This window comes from Octopus bimaculoides, chromosome 20 (genome assembly GCF_001194135.2).
Source record: "Octopus bimaculoides isolate UCB-OBI-ISO-001 chromosome 20, ASM119413v2, whole genome shotgun sequence".
In the NCBI taxonomy this organism is placed as follows: domain Eukaryota; kingdom Metazoa; phylum Mollusca; class Cephalopoda; order Octopoda; family Octopodidae; genus Octopus; species Octopus bimaculoides.
Window position 1 is genome coordinate 10740938 of NC_069000.1, and position 6435 is coordinate 10747372.

Sequence of the window (6435 nt, forward strand, 5' to 3'; positions counted from 1 at the left end):
TGTATATATATATATATATATACATACATACATACATGCATACACACACAAATATATTTGTATATTCATCTTGACACCTCATCACCATCTTTATCTCTCTCTCTCCTCAGTTTCACTCCGATTACTCCTACCCACTCTTATACATTGAGAGCCAGCAACGGGTCTCTTCTACTGTGAGAAACCTAGAGAAGGCAAAACAATTGCCTAGTGACAACTGGGACCACCTCTGAAATTAGCAGGGGAGATAAATCTCAAGACTCCTGGAATTAAAAATGCTCTTGCTGAAAGACAGCCTGGTAACCAGAGGACAGCTGTGGACACGTTTCTGCCTCAGAAGTGTCATCAGCACATCAGTGGTCCTATCTTGATCCCAGCAAAGGACTTAAGAGTTAAGTTCTTTGGCATAGAACTCTATATGCCCAAGTCACAGTTGTAATTTGTTACGTATTGTTAATATATAACTGGTTCAATACACATTGAAATTTTTAAAACATTTCCTTTACAAGGTAAATGTTGTTTAGCTTTGGGATAACTTTGATTGAGAAAACTTTTATGAAAAGCTTGTCAGTCATAACTACCTCTTCCTTTGAAGTGTATCTAGAACTATATTATCCAACATTGTTCTTTTGTCTGAGACTGTGGCACATGATTTGAGAAAGGAAATTTGCTGCTGTTTCTAGCAGGTGTGTTGCGTCACCACAGTGGTACTCCTTCTTTAGCTCATGTATCATTGTTCACTATCGAAGTGAAATTTAAGTAAAGAGTTTTATAGATCATTGCTTTCTTTCTATGGAAGAGTCAGTCCTACAAATATCATCACTGCCATCATCACCACCATCATTGTCATCATCATCTGTTGTTCCATGCTTGCAAGTTTTCTCCAGTGTATCATCTCACCACTTGTCGCAGTCACTCATCACTTGCTTTGCCGAGGCTCAGCATCCTGACATCATCATATCTCTCCTTGGTTTTTCCTCTTCCATTTACATTACTTACTCTTTTTTTACTTTTTGCAGTGATTTGACTGCGGCCATGCTGGAGCACTGCCTTTAGTCGAACAAATCGACCCCAGGACTTTTTTCTTTGTAAGCCTAGTGTTTATTCTCTCTGTCTCTTTTTGCCGAATCACTAAGTAACAGGGTTGTAAACACACCAACATCGGTTGTCAAGCGATGGTGGGGGGACAAACACAGACACAAATAACAAATACATAAATATATATATACGACAGGCTTCTTTTTGTTTCCATCTACCATACCAAATCCACTTTGGTCAGCTCAAGGCTATAGTAGAAGACACTTGCTCATGGTGCCATGCAGTGGGACTGAACCTGGAACCATGTGGTTGGGAAGCAAGTTCCTTATCGCTTTTTTTTTTGACTCAACTCCTTACACATCAAATTCTCATACCATTGTAGTCTCCTCTCCACTATTCTACTTATCTGGCTCCTCTTATATTACAATTCTGTTCTTTTTTCCCCCTTGCCTTTGTTTCAGTTCATTTGTGCTCTGTTAATCATGCACACTAACATTACACATCTAGTGAGGAATGCTTCTTGCCATTTCCCTTCTAGGTTGTTTTTCACATCTTCCTCATTCAGTCAGTTCCCATGTTTCTCAACCATGCAGCTTCACACTTTCTACGAAAGCATCGTGCAGTCTGCCCTCCATTTGGAGAGAGAGAATTGCCTCCTTTTTTTGCCAGCATGAACAGTTGTTCCCTAAACTTTCTCTATTTCATTCTTTCTTTGTCTAGTATGATTTTGGGATATCTACCATTACTGTTAATTCAGTTGCTTACTATTAACTACTTCCTTGGAGCCTTCCTAACATCATCATCACCACCACCACCACCATCACCATTTAATGTCTGTTTTCAATGCTGGCATGGGTTGGACAGTTTGACAGGAGTTTGCAAGCCAGAGTACTGTGCCAAGCCCCTCTGCCTGCTTTTTGGCTTGGTTTCTATAGCTGAGTGCCCTTCTTTACACCAGATGCCTTTACTATTGTGGATCTACCACATGTGAGATTTTCCTTCTCTGTTGGCCTGTCTGTGAGTTTGCTATCATAACTCTTGTGCTTCCATACTTTGAATTCCTTGGGTACACTATATGGTAATTATTACCTTCTCCTTTTCTGCATATTCAGTAGGAGGTCACTTCCTAAATGCCAGTAGAATCCTGTCTTCTTTCCTGTTAACTACAGCTTATTTGTCGGTTTACTTCGAGGCCTCTCAGTTGTCCTTTTTTCCCCCCTAGACATATTAATTCAATTATGAAATTATTCTTAATTTCTTAAATTTATGACCCTTTCTCGTTCACATTTGGTCACATTTACCACTAGATTTCTGTCTTCCTTCTGTGTCTGTGAACGAAATTTCAATAAATCAAGAATTTATAATGCTTAGCATTCAGTTCACCCTCCATCATCTTTGTTATCCAGATTGGTGAGTGATAGAGACAAAACTCAACAGAGGATTTAGTAAGCAAAAGACTCAATTGTATGTAGAGAGATCTAACCATCAGTCTCCATCACTACCACTGATTTTAATGTTTTGTTTTGTCATGTTCACTCTGGTGGGAGGGGTTTTCTCCAGCACTGGTTTACACCAAATCATCATGGTCCTCTATCATTTCTTCTTTGAGATTCAATATTCAGAGATCAATCTTCACTGTTTTATCTCATGTCTTAGTGAGTTTCCCCTCTTGCACAAGCTTCCATCCACTTGGAGTGACCTGCTCTTTATATAACTGTTAATTTCTGTGTACATATAGAAGCTTAGCTACAAAGATGCCTTAAATCTGACTTGAAAGAAAGGCAATGTTCATGTGAAAAATTGTGGGGAAAAGTGTTGGAGAATGGACTTGGAAGGAATAATGCACTTGATGTGTGTTGGGGTAACTGAAATGAAAGGGGGGATGAAAATCTTGCTGCACCTCGGGGAGTATAGAGCTCTTGTGAACTCACTTTAGTTTTGTGAGTTCATTGCAGTCTTCTTTTATTATGTTTTCATTAAACTATAAAAGCACATGGCCTAATGCAGTGTTTCTCAACCGGGGTTCCTTAGAACCCCTAGGGTTCTGAAAAAGGTTCCTAGGGGTTCCGTGAGAAAGAGTGAAATAAGCTAATGTTAATTTCAATATATATGTGTGTGTGTGTGTATAATATTTACCATGTGAACTACGATGCAAAAAATATGGTATATAATTTTTTTTTTTGTGCAAGGGTTCCTTCATCATCATCAATTTATTTTAAGGGTTACGCAAGGGTAAAAAGGTTGAGAAACACTGGCCTGATGTATAGAAGTGTTGGACTTGCGATCAGGTTGTGGATCCAATTCCTGGATCAGGTAATGTGTTGTACCCTTGAGTGAGGTACTTTATTTTTACACTGCTCTAGTCTACTCTGCAAAAATGAACAGCAACTCCATGCTGGTGTGGCCATCTCTCCCCTTCTAGCTATCACACCCTAGACGTTCCACTGCGCCAAAGATGGAAAGACCAAGTGTGTCTGTGTTTGTTTCACAACTTCAGATGTATGTAAAACATTCAGTTAAAAAAAGCGTGATTACATGTTACCAAGCCATACTTGCTTGTAAGTGACAACCAAGGAATTGCACATTGGATTTCCATGTCACTGCTTCACAATAACCTTTCTGTCGACGGGACTCTTATAAGGTAGAAAATATTTGAATTCACAACATAAGGAACTAGAACAGATAGTGCAAGGTGTCTCGTCTGACATTCGCTAATCCTGTCCTGGTTCTGATAGTTTATCTATCACCTCTGAAAGAATGAAAGGCAAACTTGAACTCAGAAGACAGTACCACAACATATGTCACAAAGTAGTCTGTGTGATATACTAACAACTCCTACCAACTCACCAGCTTTTGTCAATGTGTGTGTGTGTGTGTGTGTGTTTATCAAGGGCAGTCAGTTGGCAGAGTTGTTAGTGTGTCAAATGAATGTCTTCCAACTCTTTACATTCTGAGTTCTAATCCTGCAGAGGTCAACTTTACCATTTTTCTTTCTGTGTGCCAGTTCCTTCCCTTCACAAAATTGACTGGGAGAAGTTCTGAAGGATCGTCATCATCATCATCATCATCATCATTATCATCATCATCATTATCATCATCCTTTAACATCTGTTTTCCATGTCGGTATGGGTTTGACAGCAGCTGGTGAGGTCAGGGGCTGCACCAGGCTCTATTGTCTGTTTTGGAATAGTTTCTACAGCTGGATGCCCTTCCTAATGCCAACACTTATTTCTTTCTTCCAAAACTGTCACTTCCACTCAATCACAGTATAAGCATGTAACCCTGCCTGGGCTCCTGAAGTTGGTGATGCTTATATATACATGCATACATATAATATATCTTTATGTGTGTGTGTAGTTCATTGAACAACTGATGAGGAATTAGTTGTTTGGTCTACTGAATTATCTGCCCCTGAATTGATAACTCGGTCCCAGGTTAATTCAATAGCTGTGTATAATAGCATCGAAAAATACCTTAGGAATGAGAACCCAGTTTCGAAATTTCCACCAAGACACCTGAAGAAGGCTGGAGGGTATATCAGCTGAAACGTTATGTTAACAACAAACAAGATGAGGACAAATATCTGTTGAATGTAAATAATGTACGTAATTCCTCATCTCTTAAATATAGAACTAAACTGGTTATTGTTATTATCAGAATTAGTGGCATCCAAACTTGGTCTTTGCTTGGTATTATCAGCTGATTATTGTTACCAAAAATGCTTTGCTCTTTGTGTGTAAGCGTGTAATATCTAATATAGTGCTGTTATAATTTAACGTCTGTGTTCCATGCAGGTATGGGTTGGACGGTTTGGGCCCAAGGACTGCATTGTGATCCAGTATCTGCTTTGGTATGGATTTTGTGACTGGATGCCTTTTTTTTAATGCCAACCACTTTACAGTATGTACTGGGTGCCTTCCTCATGCCACCAACACTAGTGAGGCTGTCATGCAGTTTGCAAGACTATAAACTGGATTGGGGCTAACTCTTTACTAGGAGACACACATACGCATGCATGCACACAATGTTTCAATTTTTAAGTGTTAAAGCAGCCAGAGGACAGTGTGTGTCACTTCGAAAAAAATCATATTTATGGGTAAATGTTGTAAAGTGGTTTATGTTAGGAATGAGATCCAGCAGTAAAACAAATGGACTACATAGGTTAGATGTCTAGAATTGTTGTGAAAAGTGGAGGCGCAATGGCCCAGTGGTTAGGGCAGCGGACTGGCGGTCATAGGATTGCGGTTTCGATTCCCAGACCTGGCGTTGTGAGTGTTTATTGAGCGAAAACACCTAAAGCTTCGCGAGGCTCTGGCAGGGGGTGGTGGAGAACCCTGCTGTACTCTTCCACCACGACTTTCTCTCACTCTTTCTTCCTGTTTCTGTTGTACCTGTATTTCAAAGGGTCAGCCTTGTCACACTGTGTCACGCTGAATATCCCTGAGAACTACATTAAGGGTACACGTGTCTGTGGAGTGCTCAGCCACTTGCATGTTAATTTCACGTGCAGGCTGTTCCGTTGATCGGATCAACTGGAACCCTCGACGGAGTGCCAACATGTTGTGAAAAGTATATCCGATGTGATAATAAAATGCGCCAAGTCCACAGGCAGAGTGGTTCGTGTCAGGAAGGGCATCATGCTATAAAATCCATTAGAGGAAGGAAGAGGACTTTTGAGACTCGGTGACTAGTTTTGGCCACATTATCAAATGTATTCAGTTCATTCTGTTAAGTGGCTGATGACATGTCAGCCAGTCATGCTAACCATGCTGAAAGAACAACATACTCAGCTATGTTGCTGTATGTGCCAGATTACAACAAACTACGCTGGGTAGCGAAATGTGAGACCTTACCAAACTGTGCCAGCCTAGAAATACTCACAGAAAATGATGATGCTACGTGCATACATATGTGTTTATAGACATTTTGTTCTTTTACTTGTCTCAGTCATTTGACTGCAGCCGAGTTTTTAGTTGAAAAAATTGACCCCAGGACTTATTCTTTGTAAGCCTAATATTTATTCTATCGGTCACTTTTGCCAAACTGCTAAGTAACAGGGAAATACTCACACCAACATTGGTTGTAAGCGATGGTGGAGGGATAAACACAGACACACAAACATATACACACACATACACACACATATATATATATATATATATATATATATAACAATTGCAGCGTGGAAGGTGTTTATAAGCGATTTAAAATAACACACAAAATCCGTTAGATTCACTTCAACATTTAAATTTAATTTGTCAAAATATTTTCGTCGCTTTGAGACCGCGACCTGTTCACTGACAAAATTCTGTGCTACATATATATATATATATATATATATATATATATTTACACATATATACGACGGGCTTCTTTCAGTTTCCGTCTACCAAATCCACT

General features: G+C 39.6%; 1 protein-coding gene across 2 annotated transcripts in view; it reads left to right on the forward strand.

Moving 5' to 3' along the window:
• LOC106869286 (dentin sialophosphoprotein) overlaps positions 1–6435 on the forward strand; it is a 234144-nt gene that overhangs the window by 8648 nt on the left and 219061 nt on the right. The gene's annotated exons all lie outside the window — the stretch shown is intronic.